At 38.2% G+C, this 18,203-nt stretch overlaps 1 protein-coding gene across 6 annotated transcripts in view; it reads left to right on the forward strand.

Annotated features, from left to right (window-relative positions):
* rfx1a (regulatory factor X, 1a (influences HLA class II expression)) overlaps nucleotides 1–18,203 on the forward strand; it is a 155,926-nt gene that overhangs the window by 28,709 nt on the left and 109,014 nt on the right. The window contains exon 2 of one of the 6 annotated variants that reach the window (XM_043694807.1): nucleotides 5,650–5,734. The exons of the other annotated variants lie outside the window; for them this stretch is intronic. The gene's annotated coding sequence lies outside the window, so the exon portion shown is untranslated. The remainder of the gene's footprint in view (nucleotides 1–5,649; nucleotides 5,735–18,203) is intronic. 6 annotated transcript variants of the gene reach the window in all.

Raw genomic sequence — 18,203 nt, forward strand, 5'->3', positions numbered from 1 at the left:
TCCACTTACTAAGTCATTCTTTAATCCAAATACGTTTAATGGGACTGGTTTGTAACCTCCATATATACCTACAATTATTATTTTCTCCTTCATTTACCCCACTGGAAAATAAATGGTAGCATTAATCCAAAGGTAATCTAAAGATGTGCAGGCCAAGTGAATTGGCCATGCTAAATTGCCCATAGTGTAAGGTGCGTTAGTTAGGGGTACATATAGGGTAGGAGAATGGGTGGGTTACTCTTCGGAGGGTCAGTGTGGACTTGTTGGGCCGAAGGACCTGTTTCCATACTGTAGGTAATCTATCTAATTAGCCAGCTTCAGTTATTGACTTGCCCAGTGTTCTCTAGTGTCTTTACTGGTTTAACTTTGATTCAAATCATAAGGAATAGCCTATTCTTTTGAGATAAAATATTCAGAACCACCATTGATCTGATTCTCTACAATGATCGAGGAAGATTTTTTTGACTGACCTGAGTCATCTTTCCCTTTTTAGTGGATTCTAAGGAAACTTGTTCTCTTTGCATTATCACTACCTTTTCAATACCTTTTTTTTCCTGATGCACCCTTTACTGAGGATTCCCTTGAGACTCCCCCCTACTGCACTTGATCTCACGTTTACTTTCCAGCATTTAGCTTTGTTATGACCAGTCTTATTACAACGGAGCATATTATTCTCTTCAAATCACTTTTTAGAACTAGGCATACTTTTTCATTAATTTGGTATCTTTTTGTCTGCTCCCTGAAACAAGTACCACTTCTGTTTGCAGGTTTTCTGTTTCTGAAGCTTCCTTGTTAATTCCAAAGTTAAAACTCACACAATACCACATTATAGTCCAATAGGTTAATTTGGAAGCACAAGCATTTGGAGCGCTGCTCCTTCACCTGATGCAATTTTGCAAAACTCTCATTAGGATTCTTTCTTATCAGTTAAATTTTAGGGCAAACTTCAGTTCATAAACATTGAGCATTGCTTTTCCATCAGTTTCAAAGTTGGTAGATAGTTCTTCTGACAAACTGGCGTATACATTCATAGTTATACCAATTAAAACACTAACATTTACACTGAGACATCTTTTGGTCTGTCTTCCTACCTTTTCAAATGAGATGAAAATCTTTCAATTCCATATCTGCGCATTAATGTACTAAATGCAGATTTCTAGATAAATCATATTGCATTTTGGAATCAGAATTACTGTCTGAGTGACTATCTCTTTTTTCCTCATTTACTTAAAGCTTGTGTCTGATTTCATGTTTGTTTGGAGTTATAACTTTTTAAATTTCATTTCCCTTTTCATTGCTCTGTTTTCCTTCTCCTATGCTCGTTTCTTTTCATTCTCATCTCTTTCTATTTCTGTTTTCTTCAGCATCCAATTCAAGACTACTCATTTTTCTTCCTCTAGGTCATTTTTCTTTCCATTTCTAATTGAATCTTAACTAATTCAAGTTCAGCTTTCCCTCCTTTTAATTCTAAATATTGAGTTATTGCTTGAAGCATCTCATTCTTGCTTTTATTGCTTTCAGCTTCCTCACTAAGTCTGTCAAGTTAGCTTTAATTAACAATTTCAAATAAATCCAATATTGTGTCTTCTACTCCCAGAAATCTCATTGCAACATCCAATGCCATTTTCACAGACAAATCCATGGAATAGACTTCATCACAAATTCCTGTTTATATCCAGTATTTGCACCAACCCACTTCTTTAAAAGAGACTCAGGTGACTCTTAAATTCAATAAATACTAATCTTGCAAGAGTCCTTGCTTGTTATGATTTCAGCTGATAGTACTACTGGACAAGTTGGATCCTAGAATGAAACTTGGAATTACACGTTTTTTTTGTTCGCTTAATTGACATGGTGGTTAGCTTCAGAAACGTATCTGTGTGAGACTGCAGATGTTCTTTAATAACATGTGTAATTTACTGTTGTTAAATAATAAAAGAAAGAAAATAAACAAACAAACCAAGCTTTATTCAGGGAGTCTCTGATTTACAAACATCCTACTTACCGACACTCATACTTAGGAATGCGATCCCACACAGGGATCCAACGTATTAACATTTCCTGATGACTGCTTTACATTGTCCTGCATTGTTTTCTGACTTGCACACAAATCGACTTGTGAACAGGCTCCAAAACGGAACCTGTACCTGTTCTCAACCCGGGGAATACATGCATATATATAACTACAATTGGAAAGATCTTAATACAGACATTAAAACAAAGTTTCTATCTGTTTTCCAACATCATTTATAGAGACATAACTCTATATCCTTGTCTGAAGTCCTGTGGTTTGTACTTAACTGGTCTTCCCTGTAGAGTGTGGAGACAATTTGACGATTCCCTTCTGAGTCTGCTGATGTATACTTTTCACAAATCCGGAAGTCTAAATTTGCTCAGTTTCAATGCAGTTTTTTTAATACCGGCTGTGCTGATCTGGAAGCTGCACAAACTAGGTGCTTCTGCAGAGGCTATTGGCTTCTCCTGAACTGTACTGACCTGCTAGGAGAGCAACTAAAACTTGTTTCTGAACTCAATTCTGGTGTTTTCTGATTTGAATAGAGCTGAAATCAAAGCTTTATGACCTTAAATTTGTTTAACTTTCTGTCATAAACTCAACAGTATAAACCTGTTTCCATTAGTACCACAGAACGTTACAGTCAAATTATTTTTAATCAATACTGGTTTTAGATTACTATTCATAAATATTTGCTGACCTTAAGCAACAATTTATATAAATGATTTGGATGTGAGATAAGAGGTATAGTTAGTAAATTTGCAGATGACACCGAAATTGGAGGTGTCGTGGACAACGAAGAAGGTTACCTCAGATTACAACAGGATCTTGATCAGATGGACCAATGGCCTGAGAAGTGGCAGATGGAGTTTAACTTAGATAATTGCGAGGTGCTGCATTTTGGGAAAGAAATCAGAGCAGGACTTATACATTTAATGGTAAGGTCCGACAGAGTGTTGCTGAACAAAGAGACCTTGGAGTTCAGGTTCATTGCTCCTTGAAAGTGGAGTCACAGGTAGATAGGATAGTGAAGAAGGCATTTGGTATACTTTCCTTTGTTGGTCAGAGCATTGAGTACAGGAGTTGGGAGGTCATGTTGCACTGTACATGACATTGATTAGGCCACTGTTGGAATATTGCGTGCAATTCTGGTCTCCTTCCTATCGGAAAGATGTTGTGAAACTTGAAAGGGTTCAGAAAAGATTTACAAGGATATTGCCAGGGTTGGAGGATCTGAGCTACAGGGAGAGGCTGAACAGGCAGGGGCTGTTTTCCCTGGAGCATTGGAGGCTGAGGGGTGACCTTATAGAGGTTTATAAAATCATGAGGAACATGGATAGCTTAAATAGAAAAAGTATCTTCCCTGGGGTGGGGGAGTCCAGAACTAGAGGGCATAGGTTTAGGGTGAGATGGGAAAGATATAAAATTATGAGACCTAAGGGGCAACTTTTTCACACAGAGGGTGGTACGTGTATGGAACGAGCTGCCAGAGGAAGTGGTGGAGGCTAGTACAATTGCAACATTTAAAAGGTGTCTGGGTGGGTAAATGAAGAAGAAGGATTTGGAGGGATATGGGCCAGGTGCTGGCAGGTGGGATGAGATTAGGTTGGAATATCTGGTCGACATGGACAAGTTGGACTGAAGGGTCTATTTCTGTGCTGTATATCTCTATGACTATAATTTTCATAGCAATAAACATAATCCACCTATTTCTCTTTTGAAAATAATCTAAATTTCAGAAATTGTTATTATATATTACACACCTTTCATCATATTATTCTGTTCCAGTTTCTCTGCACTATTAGCATCCTCATCGAAAGTGGAAACACTTTTTTTGTCATGATTAATATGTGAAGATATTGTACTTAATTGATGTTGATTCTTTGGGTTAAACTAGTAGGTTGCTGGTTTTAAAACATCCATTCAGTACATCAAGAGTCAACCACATCGCTGTGAGTCTGGAGTCACATGCAAGCCAGATCAGGTAGGGATGGCAGATGAGACATAACTGAATGACCCATCAAAAGAATTCTTTCACAAATATAGGACCCGTGGACACAGCCTTAGAATTAGAGGGGGTAAATTCAGAACAGAAATGCGGAGACATTTCTTCAGCCAGAGAGTGGTGGGCCTGTGGAATTCAATGCCGCAGAGTGCAGTGGAGGCCGGGACGCTAAATGTCTTCAAGGCAGAGATTGATAAATTCTTGATGTCACAAGGAATTAAGGGCTACGGGGAGAATGTGGGTAAGTGGGGTTGAAACGCCCATCAGCCATGATTGAATGGCGGAGTGGACTCGCTTGGCCGAATGGCCTTACTTCCCCTCCTATGTCTTATGGTCTTATAAGCGACATTTTGTTAAGGAAATGTGAGTTTTTTGGCTGAATTAATAGAACTGAAATTGAAGTAGGGTTATGTACTGCATCAGTTTCTTGTGTTGCTGGAAAAGCTTTCAGAAAGGTTGCTATTTTATTGCGAAGTGTTATATATGCACAGCAGCTGTAGCCAAATGTTGAGAACTTTAATTAGTGAGAAACAAAAGCCTTCAGTTGTAATGATTGTGACCAGGAACTTGTTTTGGATGTGTATGGAACATTTAGAATCCATATAATCCAGTTTTTAGTGTTTTGTTTCACATGTACCATTTAAACCAAATATTTCAGGTCATATTGACCCATTTGATTTTGTTTTAACTGATGCAAATGACTGTCAGTTTATTGTTTGAATGGTAGTGTCTGATACCTGTTCAAAACTGCATGGATCTGGCAATTCATCTTCCTTCTTAACATGTTTGTTTTGTTGCATTTTGTTATTATTGTGAAGGATTGTGATCATTTGTTATTAACTAGACATAACTAAAAATAACAATTCTGCGTGCTAAAATGACAATGAGATTTGCTTTGACTGTATGTTTGTTCTGTGATCTACAGGATTTGTCTATACTTGGGTTCAATAAATTCAGAGAATAGATGTAAATACAAAATATAACTATAAAATATGAAGGCTCAAAATTCCTATTGTTTTTAGCCATTGGAATTTTAGGGAAAGGAAGGATAGGATGTTTCTTTGTTTTGCTCAGTGAAAATATTTTCTGTTATTTAGAAAGCTAAATGATAGGCACTTAGGCTGTAAGGCTTATGAAAAAAGAGAGAAATCAGGATGTGACAACTAAATAATGCCCAACTGAATTTTAAAGGCAAGAGATTATTAATGAAAGCCAAACAGTACTATAGTTTGGAGAAACTGGGGATAATTTGAAATTCAGGTATATGACTGTGGGCTTTGGTGACTTACTATTTTCCTAACTTTTACAGATGTCTGAACCTGTTCAGTCACTTTTAACTCATCCACAGATTGGGGTTGTAGTACCAAGTTTTATGTGATACTTTTAGTTCTGTCTGTCCAGAATATATTCAAGCTAGGTTTTTATGATGTCATAATACAGTGGTTGGCAAATGAGGAAATAGTCAAATGTGTATAGACCAAATATCTCCAAACTAAGTGATTATCTATGAAAGGAGTCTTTTACAATCTGGGCGTAAAATCTGTTAAGTTTTGAATATGTATTTAGATGTTCCTATTTCTGACATGAGCATATCATAATCATTGAGCTCCTGTCTTTCATATTGACCCAGATTTTCCTGGGACTTGCGTCATTGTAATGGTGCATCTGCATCGTATTGGCCCTTGAACGCCTCAAAAGAAAGAAGAAATAATGGAGTAAGTGATTTACAGCATTAATTATGTCACTCCATTTTTTCTGAGACTTTTGCACAGATCTGCCATTATCTTCTTGATAACGTACTAATTAAAATCAAAGTGGTGCAGTTTTCCTCCACTTCAGTTAGTTTTTACACTGTTGTCACTTAAACTTAAAAATAATGTTGTGATTGACATCTGTGTTTTTATTGCATGAGGATCATTTAAACACTCAGTTGTTTAAATATACGTTATAGTTCGAAAGAATGAAACAATGAGATTCTGACTGCATGTCCACCCCACCCCATTAAGACTATACATTTGCCCTTCTTACATTTCCAACTTCACCTCAACTCCTCTGTTGCTGAAATACTTGTCCATGCCTTTGTTACTTCTAGACTGACAAATAAAACATGAAATGCTGTCCAGTTCTAATCCTCAAAAAACTTGAGGTCATTAAAAACTTCTTTGCTGCCTATCTCCTCACTTGGATCATGTTTCATGCCCACTAGCCCTTTGCTCATTGACCTACATTGACATCTGAATAAATAGTGCTTCAGTTTTTAACATTCTGCTCTTGATTGCAGATCCATGGCCATTTGTTTTCTCAATCTTAACACTATATACAACACCTTTCACTGTATTTTGTAGCAAGATATATGTGACAATAAATAAATCAAATCAAATATTGTAGTTTGAGAAGTGTCATATTGTACAGCATGGAAACAGACTCTTCAGTCTAACTCGTCCATGCTGACCAGATATCCTAAATTAATCTACTCTAATTTGTCGGATATTTGGCCAATATCCCTCTAAACCCTTTCTATTCATTTACCCATCTAGATGCCTTTTAAATGTTGTAATTGTAGTAGCCTCCACCACTTTCTCTGGCAGTTAGTTCCATACATGTACCATCCTCTGTGTGAAAGTGTTGCCCCTTTGGTACCTTTTTATATTTTTCCCTTCTCACCTTAAACTGTGCCCTCTGGTTTTGGATTCCCCTACCCTAGGCAAAAGACCTTGAGTAGGTGCCCTATTCATGCCCCTCATAATTTTATAAATCTCTATAAGGTCACCCTTCAACCTCTGACACTCCAGGGAAAGTAGCCGCAGCGTATTTTCAGCCTCTCCCTATAGTTCAAACCCTCCAACCGCAGCATTGTCCTTGTCGAACTTTTCTGCACCCTTTTAAGTTTCACAACATCTTTCCTATAGCAGGGAGACTAGAGTTGCATGTGGTATTCCAAAAGTGGCCTAACCAATGACCTGTACAGTTGCAACATGACATTCTAACTCCTATACTCAATGACTGACCAATAAAGGCAAGTGTGCCAAATGCCTTCTTCACTACTCTGTCAATTGCGACTCCCACCTTCAGGGAACCATGAACCTGCACCCAAGGTCTTTTTGTTCAGCAACACTCCCCAGGACCCTACCATTAAGTGTATCAATCCTGCCCTGATTTGCCTTGCCTTACCAAAATGCAACACCTCGCATTTATCTAAATTAAACTTCATCTGCTACTCCTCGGCCTATCTAATCAAGATCCTGTGGTATCCTGCGATAACTTTCTTCACTGTCCACTACATCACCTACTTTGGTGTCATCTGCAAATTTTCTAACCATTCCTCTTATATTCTGATCCAAATCATGCATATAAATGACAAAAGCAATGAACCCACCACCGATCTAGTGGCACACCACTGGTCACAGACTTCTAGTCCGAGAAACAACGCTCCACAACTACCCTCCGTCTCCTATCTTCAAGCTGATTTTTTTATCCAAATGGCTGGCCCTCCCTGGATTCCATGTGATCTAACCTTGCTAATCAGTCTACCATGCAGAACCTTGTTGCACACCTTGCTGAAGTCCATGTAGACAACATCCACCACTCTGCCTCCATCGATCTTCTTTGTCACTTCTTCAAGAAACTCTATCAAGTTAGTAAAACAGGATTTCCCCTGTGCAAAGCCATGTTGGCTATCCCTAATAAGTACTTGCCTTTCCAAATACATGTAACTAGTGCAGTTAGGAGCTAGGATTTGATTCAGTTGTTCCAGATTCTTGTTGATAGGTGATTGTATGCTTGTATTCTGGCATCTAACCTGTTATATATTATTCCTCCAGACCCCCCCCCGCCAACAATTCTTTTTACTTCTCCTTATGCATGTCCTTTACACCCTCCTCTCTGCCCTGATTGCTTTGCTTCCACCCAGCTCTCTCATCCTTCGGTAGCCTATTTCTTTCACACAGCCTCATTGCAATTTGGAGAGCTCTTATTTCTGCTTCAGTCCCTACAAAATGCGGTGACCTCCTGAGTCTTGTCAGCACTCCCAGCCCACTGGCCAAATGGTAGTCAGAACTGCAGTCAAGCAAGAGTTTGAACCATGTGTCTTGCCCACATGCACCCTATCAATACCGTTTTCTTTCCAATAGATTTTTATCTCGCAACAATCCTACCGTCCAGTTCTCATCCACCCTTTCAAACAAAGAGTTTGATTGCTGTATTAATCTAGAAAAACATCGAGGTCAAATTTTTCCTGTAATGTGGATAAGAAAAGCTTCAAAAGCATTTATGTTTCGCATTGTAATGCAAGCAACAGGAGAAAATTATAGATTCATACCACATTCAATACAGTAACTCTGCCCTTTATATCTGTGCCAGGTCTTTGAAAAACTCAACCAATTAGCCTTGTTTTCCTGTTCTTTCCAGATGAGCCTAGATATTTCTCCTTTAATTTCAATCATGTATCCAATTCTGTATTTATGGTAAATGTGTTTGCTGACATCACATTTTAAGTCCATGTATTCCAGTGCATAACAGGTTTTATATTCTTGAAACAAAATATTATTTTCTTTTTGGCTGTAATTCTTTTGCCAATTATTTTAAACCTATGTCCCTTGGTTACTTAACCCTTTTTCAGCAGAAATGGTGGGGGAGGAGTTCTCTCCAAGTTTCTGCACTGAATAATCCTGGCCTCTTATACATCATTAATTGTCATCACTTCACTATCAATGGCTATGCATTCAGCCAACAAAGCCATAAGTTCAGGAATTCTCTCCCTGAACCCCTCCACTTCTTTACCTCTTTCTCCTTCTTTTATGACTGTCCTTAAAACCTCCTTCTGTGGCTTTGGTTTTTGGTCATCTTCCTTAATTTCTCCATTTATGACATAGTATCAAATTTTGTTTGAAAATGTTTCCTTGAAGCTCCATGGGAATCTTTACTTTGTTAAAGGTATGGTACAAGTACAAATTGTTCTTGTTGTTTATTCAATTAAAATCCTGACTGATGTATCCCATAATTTTACGTGTGTTAAAAGGAACATTGGAAGACCATTGCACCAGCATCTTAAGATGATTGCCAGACTTACAATTGGCCTTTCATTGATCTTAATATTATAAGAAAAAGAAACCACCTGGCCCATCATAAAATTATTCAAAACATGTATGATCTACCCTATCATTCTCTCTGCTCAACCATGCAATTTCCTGACAGAATTTCTGTCTAAATACTCCTTTATGTCCATAGATAATCAAGCAAATCTGAAGAATAATTTTCTAATTTGACATTTCCAAATATTCACCTATACTCTTCAGAGATAGCTATCCACACCCAGTCCTCCGCAATCAAAGTAGCTGTTCTTTATTGTTGATAAATGAGTCACGTTATAAATACATGGCAACATATTATCTAAAGTACAAACTCTCTAAATCCTAAATTTTAAATACATCAATACACAGTAGAATCTTTCAAAAATAATGCCATAAGCATGGTCCTTGTACCCATCTCATTACCTGAGAAATATGACTACTCATGGAGTTTGAAAATGTGATGCTAATGATAAGAAATATGACAGTCCTCTGGGTCATGCTGTGAGATTAGGTTTCCAAGGTCTGTCTTGGATACATAAGCTGATGCTTAGCGAATGGTAGTGAAGCTTTATGAAGCACAGCAACAACTAAAGTAATGGAGTTCTTGTCAATGAAGAAGTCCATGTCCAATCATGATAATTTTTGTATCATGATTATGTCTCCCAGTAAGTATAGCCTTTGCATTTATTTTTAGAATATGGGTGGAATATTCCAAGCATATTAACATGTTAGGACATTGTATTCATGAAAAATTTAATGTTTTAAAGTGTCTTATTTTTGTCTTTATCATTTATCCTTAAAACAAATATAATTTGCAATTTAAACAAAATTAAATGTTACTGCCTTTCAATATAATTTCATGAAAATAATGACTGTGTGTTTTATATGAAGTATATCCACGTGATGTTTCTGTAGTTGAAAGTTGTACTGATTATGAGAATTTTATTTTGTGATCTGTTACACTATTGTTACACTATTCTGGAATACAGCATATCAACCTGTCTGGGTGTGAGTGTATTTTGTTCTTTTTACAGTAATGAATTATTTTGAAGCTCTGATTTCTCGTATATATGATCGAAATATTTGTCTTATTGTAAGCAGTGCCAAGGCAGCACAAGTCTGGTAAAGGCAAGTAAAGTAGTTGTTTGATCTGTGTTGATAAAAGTTATTTATCTACTTCCACAGTGGACAACTCACATTCATAAATGTGATATTTGCCTTCCACACAAGATGTGCTTAATCTACATATATGAAAGCTAGAATTTATTTGCACACAACATACATACATTTTTACTTGGAAAGAATTGTGATTTAACAAGGTGACTAAAAATTATGAGAAGTAGTTCTGTCCAACAGGGTGGATGAAAATATCAGGATTTATCGCAATCAATAAGAGTCACAAATGATGACTCGGCTCCTCTCAATATCTATCTATCCAGCTCCTCTCTTCCTTCTTTTTGAACTCCCACACCAATTCCTCAGTCTCGGCTAATGTCAGAAACAGCACTTTGTGAAGAAATAGGTGGTTTCACGGTGTTTTTCCCCCCTCCCCTGAAGTGCTGTTTCTATATCATTGGAGCCAAGAAGATGGGGGGTGTCATAGGTTTGGGAATGCTGGAGAGAAGCAGGGGGTTGTGTGGGAAGAGACCAGAAATGAGAAGAGGAGCTGGATGGTTGTCGGAAGATGAGCTAGCCCACTTTCATACCCAAAGGACAGACCCTGAAAACAACAACTATTAGAAAAATGTTAAAATTCTTTTAAAATAGTTTTTGGAAGTATCACAATTTTTAAATATTTAGAAACATAACAGAAAAAACTTATTTGTCACTGAACAGAAGACTGACCTCAGGGTATGCCTTTGGATAGTGACATTTTGGTGCTGTGTTTTCACTAATTAGCTAGTTCAAAAGACTTCACTGTTTCTCCCAATGCAAGACACTGCTGCAAAGTGAAGTTTTCGTTGCAGCCTATTAGCCAGTTAAGTAAAGATTTTTGTAATCATGTACCAAGTGCTTCACCATTGACAGGAAAATAAATATCACTGGCCATAAAAAGCGAATATAGAAGCTGACTCACAGAACACAGAACATTACAGTGCAGTCCAGGCCCTTCGGCCCTCAATGTTGCGCTGACCTGTGAAACCCATCCAAACTACACCATTCCATTTTCATCTATATGTCTATCCAACGACCATTTAAATGCCCTTAAAGTTGGCGAGTCTACTACCGTTGCAGGCAAGGTGTTCCATGCCCTACTAATCTCTGAGCAAAAAACTACCTCTGACATTTGTCCTATATCTATCACCCCTCAATTTAAAGCTATGTCCCCTCATGCTAACCATCGCCATCCGAGGAAAAAGACTCTCACTGTATATCCTATCTAATCCTCTGATTATCTTAGATGTCTCAATTAGGTCACCTCTCAACCTTCTTCTCCTAACAAAAACAGCCTCAAGTCCTTCAGTCTTTCTTTGTAAGACCTTCCCTCCATACCGGTCAACATCCTAGTAAATCTCCTCTGAACCTTTCCAAAGCTTCCATATCTTTCCTAACGTGTGGTAACCAGAACTGCACGCAATATGCCAAATGCAGTTGTAGCAGAGTTTTGTACAGCTGCAACATGACCTCATGGCTCTGAAACTCAATCCCTTTTCCAATAAAAGCTAACACTCCGTATGTCTTCTTAACAACTCTGTCAACCTGGGTGGTAACTTTCAAGGATCTGTGTGCATGGACACTGAGATCTATCTGCTCATCCACACTTCCAAGAATTTTACCATTAGCCCAGTATTGTGTATTCCTGTTGCTCCTTCCAAAGTGAATCACCTCATACATTTCCGCATTAAACTCCATTTACCACTTCTCAGCCCAGCTGTGCAGCTTATCTATATGCCCCTCTGTAACCTGCAACATCCTTCGGCACTATGCACAACTCCACCGACCTTTGTGTCATCTGCAAATTTATTACCCATCCTTCTATGCCCTCATCCAGGTCATTTATAAAAATGACAAACAGCAGTGGCCCCATAACAGGTACACCACTAGTAACTGAACTCCAGGATGAACATTTCCCATCAACCACCACCCTCTGTCTTCTTTCAGCTAGCCAATTTCTGAAATAAACCGCCAAATCACCCTCAATCCCATGCCTCCGTATTTTGTGCAATAGCCTACCATGGGGAACCTTATCAGATGCCTTACTGAAATCCGTATACACCACATCAACTGCTTTACCCTCGTCCACCTGTTTGGTCACTTTCTCAAAGAGCTCTAAGGTTTGTGAGGCATAACCTATCCTTCAGGAACCGAGTTGACTATCCCTAAACAACATATTCCTTATAAGAGGTATAAATCCTACCTCTTATAGCCTTTTCCAACACTTTATCCACAACTGAAGTAAGGCTCACTGGTCTATAATTACCATGGTTGTCTCTACTCCCCTTCTTGAACAAGGGGACAACAGTTGCTTTTTTCCAGTCTTCTGGCACTATTCCTGTAGACAATGATGACATAAAGATCAAAGCCAAAGGCTCTGCATTCTCCTCCCTATCTTCTTAGAGAATTCTAGGATAAATCCCATTTAGCCCAGGGGGCTTATATATTTTCACACTTGCCAGAATTGCTAACACCTCCGCCTTGTGAAACCTCCATCTTGTCTCGTAGCCTGTATCTCAGTATTCACCTTGACAACATTCTCTTTTTCCAGTGTGAATACTGACGAAAAATATTCATTTAGCGCTTCTCCTATCTCCTCTGACTCCACACACAATTTCCCACTACCGACCTTGACTGTCCCTAATCTTACTCTAGTCATTCTTTTAGTCCTGACATATCTATAGAAAGCTTTAAGGTTTTCCGTCAGCCTCTCACGTCCCCTCCTGGCTCTTCTTCGCGCTCTCTTTAGATCTTTCCTGGCTAACTTTTAACACTCAAGCGCCCTAACTGAGCCTTCATGTCTTATCCTTACATAAACCTTCTTCTTCCTCTTGACAAGAGATTCAACTTCTTTAGTAAACCATGGCTCCCTCGTTTGAACACATCCTCCCTGCCTGACAGGTACATACTTATCAAGGACACGCAGTAGCTGTTCCTTGAATAGGCTCCACATTTCAATTGTGTCCATCCTCTGCAGTTTCCTTTCCCATCCAATGCATCCTAAACCTTGTCTAATTGCCTTTCCCCCGGCTATAACTCTTGCCCTGCGGTACATGCCTATCCCTTTCCATTACTAAAGTAAACATAACTGAATTGTGGTCACTATCACCAAAGTGCTTTCCTGCCTCCAAATCTAACACCTGGCCTGATTTCTAACGCATGGCCTGGTTACCTTCAGAAGAAAATTTAAATAATGTAGAATTTAAAAATGAGGTTTTTTTATTTATAACGATTGTTTTATCACAGTTAAGCTCTGCCTTAATCTCATGTATTTTCAAATCCTTATTTCACTTCCTACAAATGATTTAAATGTAATTCTTTTCCCCTACTTCTACTTTCATGTTTGTTGTCTTCGAATTCTTGAACATGATTGGCTGATCGATCTGCCTGCTACGTGCTTGTTGCTGAACACCACAAATTGCTTATAGATCGTTCCAAATTTAAAGTGATATTGAATTAGGGAAGTTATGCTCCAGAACTTAAGGCTTTCTTAGTTGAAATTTTTTTATGTATGAAGCAAGCACTATCCCCTTGCTGTCATCCAGACCATCAATGTATATATACTGAAAGGTATAAACTTGGTAGGTTACATTTTGCCTTTTTCAATAAAAGAATGAATTCCGAGACATTATGGTTTTGATCTCTTATATTCTAGAACTCTACATTAACTTCTCCAATATTTTGTTTTTCCTCAACTGCCAAAGAATGGTAATTGACTAGTAGCCAGATTTCTTCCATGAACCTTCCAACGTTTTGGTGAGAGGTGAGCAACACAATCACGTTAGGTTAATTTTCTGACTTTTAGATTTCTTCGCTTTGGAAAGTATGCCATTTGTGGTATTGGAAAATATGTAATTGGAGTAATGTGTTCTTGCCATTCAATGCTGCAGTTGGTGTTACTTTCAGGAATGGCTACCAAATTAATTGCCAACTGGATCAAGCCTGGGTGAAAATTCTGGTACAAGCTTCTGATATGCTGGAAGCTATCCATTGCACCAGTAGGAGAGGTGATAGCTACCAGCAATGTGTCCAAGGAGAGGCCGAGGTTTGCTGAAGGCCTGTGTGACAGGGCACGATGGGATATGGTGTGGTGGTTTTGAGCACAGTTGGGGTGGGAAGTTGAGGGTACAGCTCTATGCAAACTGCTCATTTCCCAATGGAGGAATATTGATCAAGCAATATTTGAGTGAGACTGCCCCCAACTTTTCCTTTGCCTCAGGAGGTCAGTGGCAACCCCATAAGTTTGCCTTTTGGGTCCTGTGTATGACAAGTGTCCTATCTGCCACTGGTTGCATAGAATAGATGCAATGAAGTATCAGTATCAATTTTATATATATGTATGTAAACATAACTCTCTGCAACAGGTCTTGAGCCGCAATTTTTGACTCAAGATGAGTATGTTGGCGTTCGCCTTATATGTATTTCTTTTGTTCTATCATCAGTTGACATATAGTATATCAGCATGTGGCTGAGTCAAACAGTGGTCAAATTCTATAATTTGCCTTAGCTGATATAGCACATTTGAATGAGAAATGTTGACCTAGCAATTAACAATGGTGAACGATGAAAGATTGTGATCAAAATCTAAACAATAAATGCAAGTTTATTTTTGCACAGCACTTGAGGTATTTATTAATGTACAATGCAACAAAGTACTGTATCCTTTTCCAAAAATAATATTTAATCTTTGCAGTTATTGTTGCAACTCTTATGTGGATATAAGTAAAATGTCACTTTGCTTATCAAGCTCTGATGTAAGTATGCCTCTTGTCACCTGATCAGGAAAAAGTTGTGTAGGAAGTCAGAATGTACTGCTCCCTGTGAGATCACAGCTACAACAGAGCGAAGAACAAATAATGTAAGCAAACAGCTTAGAAGATGAAAGTTCAGTTTAGAACAAATTGCTCCTTGTGGTAGATCATCTCTATTTCCATTTAAATTAGTTTGAGATCAATTCTCAATGACCAGTGTGCAAAAGATGTGTATAACAGCATACTAAACTTTGAAAATCCAGCTATTCAAAAAACAATTACTGTATTCTTTCAAGAAAGTAGAAGCAATACAAAGAAAAGTACTGTCAAAATCAATAGAGAGATCTAGTGAAAGATTTAAAAGAAAATAGATTAGCAAGACTTTTTTGTAGCTTCCAATTTAATGTTTGCTATATGCTTGGATGATGGATTTCTCTATAGCATCAATCAGAGATAAACTAAACTTTGAATTTTCTTTGACTAGACAGAGCAATAGCTGTGATTGGTGATCCAAAATTAGTAATGGTAACTTTACCAATCTGTTTTACCAGCATGAAACAAAGATTAGTGATCAAAGGGCAGGTTAAAGCTAAGAAAAATAAATGAATTTGTATGGCATCTTCTTGACCTCAAGACATTCTAAAGTGTTTTTAATTCTAAAGAGGTACTTCTGAAGTATAGTCACAGCAGCCATTCTGTGCACAGCAGTGTCCCTTGAATATTGAGATAATGACCAAATAATCTGTTACACATGATGTTTACTAAGAGGCAAACTTTGGCCTTGACACTGAGGAACAACTCGCCTGCTGAGCTTTGAAATCACGTCATTAATCTTTTATACCTATCTGAGAGGGCAGATGGAGCCACAGCTTAATGTATCATTTTCAAAGACAGTGCTTCCAAAGTATTGTACTCCGTTCCTGAAGTGCCTACCTACATTGGTCTGAAGTAGCATTTAGATACACAAGAATGATATAAACCACAAACAGAAAAACAAAAGAAAGCCAGATAACTGCATGCAAAATTAAGTATTAACTACCTGGATTAACTTGTGGTTTGTAAAAATAAGTATAAAGCTTAGCAACTTGCCTTGAATGTCTTTATGTCACTAGAGTTTTGCAAGTTAAAGTTATTTTGTAATTGCTCAATTTCACTGAAAAATCACTGACAATTGTATGTAGAGCAGGTAGTTTATAGGCAAGGGTTTGCAGAACAATAAAATGGTACACCCCAGCCTTCTAACATTGTAGGCCAAGTCGCCATAGTCTTACCAGGCCAAAAGCCTGCTTTAGAGACTGCCAGTGTGGAGTTTGCACATTCTCCCAGCGTCTGCGTGGGAGAGAGACAGAGACATGACTGGTGATGATTTAACCTGAGGGTCCCATACCTCAGATAAGGGGAGAGGTTGAGAAGGAGAGTCCTTCATGGTAATTTCAGCCAGTGTGGAGTTTGAATTCCTGCTGTTGGCATCATACAACTTCACAGTCCAGCCAACTGAGCTAAACTGACCCCCTCCAAAATTGTACACAGTGATTCACATATTTTATGCTTTGAAATATTCATTGCATGGGATTTTTTATTTGAATTTTTTTCAATGTAATTTCTCAATTACTGTTATATTTCAACAATATACTTCTAAATTGCAACTATGATCAAGTGTTTAGAATAATCTCAGTGATTAACTAGTACGATTTTTTCAATTTCCTTCCTGTTTCTACCTCTTCCTTTGCATCTGAAAATCCAGTTCTGTTAACTGGTGAATGACTTCCTGGAGCCACTTGTCCTTTCATACCTCACCCAAGTACAGACAGTTCTGCTATAACACGCTTTTTCAATGTGAATTGGCTTTAACACAATTGAAGAATTTAGATGGTTATTTGTAGAATGCAAAATTTCTGGATACAATGTGATTCCAGCCCCATTAGTTTAAATGACACTGCTATTGCGTGATTTTGTTATAACATGAAATCGCTGAGTCAACATTTTTGCCCTTTCCCAGTTACTGTTGAGAAAGTGGTGGTGAGCCACAAACTTTGGTAGGTTATTTAACATGGTAGTCATCACATTGAGTCCTATTTCTTACTCACCTATTGTGAACCTTTTGTGGACTTTGTTATGTGTAAATCTGTTGCCAGGTTTTCCCAAGTTATAACAGTGACTACACTTCAAATGCTCTGAAACACTTAAGGGTATTCATAGAATTCCCACAGTATAGAAACAGGCCACTTGGCCCAACAAGTCCACACCAACCCTCTGAGTATCCCAGCCAGACCCATTCCCCCTACCCTATTACATTTCCCCTGACTAATGCACCTAACCTACACATCCCTGAACACTATGGGCAATTTAGCATGGCCAATTCACCCTAACCTGCACATCTTTGGACTGTGGGAGGAAACCAGAACACCTGGAGGTATCCCACGCAGACGCTGGGAGAATGTGCAAACTCCACACTGGCAGTCGTCTGAGTCTGGAACCGAACCTGGTTCCCAAGCACTGTGAGGCAGCAGTGCTAACCACTGTGCCATGACAGTCTGCAAAATTGTGAAAAACACAATATAAATGGAATTTTAGTTATTAATTCCAGCAAGTGCGATGCTACCGACTCCCTTTCCATTTACTCATAATGCATCAGCATCAGGAGTTGAACCAATGTTCTTGGAATAATTTGACGAGATTATAGGCATAATTGATTAGTTCGAATGCAATAAAAGAAGAATGAATTTAGCTTATTTGACATCTCAGTCCCATTACACTTTACTGCATTGTCAGCCTACATTATTTACTTCTGACTCTGAGGTGAGAGCACTTTTATTAATCTTTCAATTCATTATGCTCAGTTCACAGAATATGTTTAGTACAGAACAGCCTCGTTACCTAGATTTCGTTTTATCCGAACAAAATCTCGAGTCCCGTAAAAGCTTTTTCCTTTATCCAAAAAATCAATTATCCGAACAAAATACTCCCCGCCCGTCTCATTCGGATAATCGACGTTGTTCTGTATATAGTTCTAAACATTATGATTTGTGATCTTATGATCCCAGCTGTTGGTAACTTGGACAATTCAGAACCCAGAGAGAAACATAGCTTGATTGATCATGAGTTTTATTTTGCAGTTTGGTTAATATGCTGGTTGATCACTGAACATGTATACCTTTTAATCCATTATTAGAATGTGGGCATTGCTGGCTTAGCCAGCTTTTATTTCC

The sequence above is a fragment of the Chiloscyllium plagiosum genome, chromosome 8, assembly GCF_004010195.1.
Source record: "Chiloscyllium plagiosum isolate BGI_BamShark_2017 chromosome 8, ASM401019v2, whole genome shotgun sequence".
NCBI classification, from domain to species: domain Eukaryota; kingdom Metazoa; phylum Chordata; class Chondrichthyes; order Orectolobiformes; family Hemiscylliidae; genus Chiloscyllium; species Chiloscyllium plagiosum.